This window comes from Eriocheir sinensis, unplaced genomic scaffold (genome assembly GCF_024679095.1).
Source record: "Eriocheir sinensis breed Jianghai 21 unplaced genomic scaffold, ASM2467909v1 Scaffold897, whole genome shotgun sequence".
NCBI classification, from domain to species: Eukaryota; Metazoa; Arthropoda; class Malacostraca; order Decapoda; family Varunidae; genus Eriocheir; species Eriocheir sinensis.
In genome coordinates, this window is record NW_026112271.1 from 130,001 (window position 1) to 131,400 (window position 1,400).

Consider the following 1,400-nt stretch of genomic DNA (forward strand, 5'->3'; position numbering starts at 1 on the left):
AGGAGGAAGAAGAAACATGAATAAGTATGAAGAAGAGAGAGGAAGACAAACAAGAATGGGTATAAGGAAGGAGGAAGAGGAAGGAGTATGAGGAAAGAGTAAGAAGAGAAACAAGAATGAGTATAATGAAGGAGGAAGAGGAAGGAGTATGAGGAAAGAGTAAGTAGAGAAACAAGGCTGAGTAAAAGGAAGATTAGAAGACACAGTAAAGATGAAGGAGGAGGAGGAGGAACAGGAGAAGAAAGCGTCTCTACCACCACCACCACCACCACCACCACCAGCCTCAGCGTCTCCCCTCGTCCCAACAGGTGCGAGAGGGGAAGCAGCGAGGGGAAACTGACACCCATGTTCCCCTCACACCGGATACCAGCCTGCCATTAACCCTCCCTTTCCTCCCTCCCTTTACCCTCCCTCCTTCCTTCCGCCCCTCCTCTCTCCTGTCCCCTCTCCCCTCCCCTCGTTTTATTACGCTCGCTCCTCCGTGTTTGCTGAGGGGAAGAGTTTAATAAATAGGGAATCCTCCGAGGGGTGGCGCAAGGGGAAGGCTGACGAGGGGAGGCGAGGGGAATGTGGGGACTCGTGCGTGTTAAAGGGCGTTGTAAATAGGAAAATAGGTGAGTTGGGGATGGTTGACTCCTCTCCTCCTTCTCCTCTTCTTCTTCTTCTTCTTCCTTCTTCTCCTCCTCCTCCTCCTCCTCTTCCTTTACCAATAACTCCACTTTCACGTATCCCAAGTCACTAAGTCTGTTGCTATTTCTCCTTCTTTAAATATTCTGTCTTTGTTTATCTCTCTCTCTCTCTCTCTCTCTCTCTCTCTCTCTCTCTCTCTCTCTCTCTCTCTCTCTCTCTCTCTCTCTCTCTCTCTCTCTCTCTCTCTCTCTCTCTCTCTCTCTCTCTCATTACTGACTCATCCCATTCGCTCCCTCTTCCTTCCCTTCCTCCCTCCTTACAAATTACTCCTCTTCCTTCTCCTCCTCCTCCTCCTTCTACTACTACTACTACTACTACTACTACTAATAATAATAATAATAACAATAATAATGAGACTCTTGAATTAACAGCCGAAATAAAGATACCAATAAGAATACAAAACAATAAACAATAACACGAAATCAAATAACAATAACCTAAACAACAAGTAAAATAAAACAACACAGAAGCAAAACAAAGACACATTATGCCAAGGAAGCGAAACACAACCCGCCCAGACACACGATCTGTAATGAACACGAAGTCAGGAAGTGATTGAATTCGCCTCTCCCTTCACCCATCCTCCCTCCTCCTACTCTTCCTCCTTTCCCCTCACGACCGGAAGGTGACATAGTGAATAGGGGAAAGGGGGAAGGAGGAGGAGGGGGAGAAGGAGGATATAGAGGAGAGGTAAATGGAGAAGGAAGACG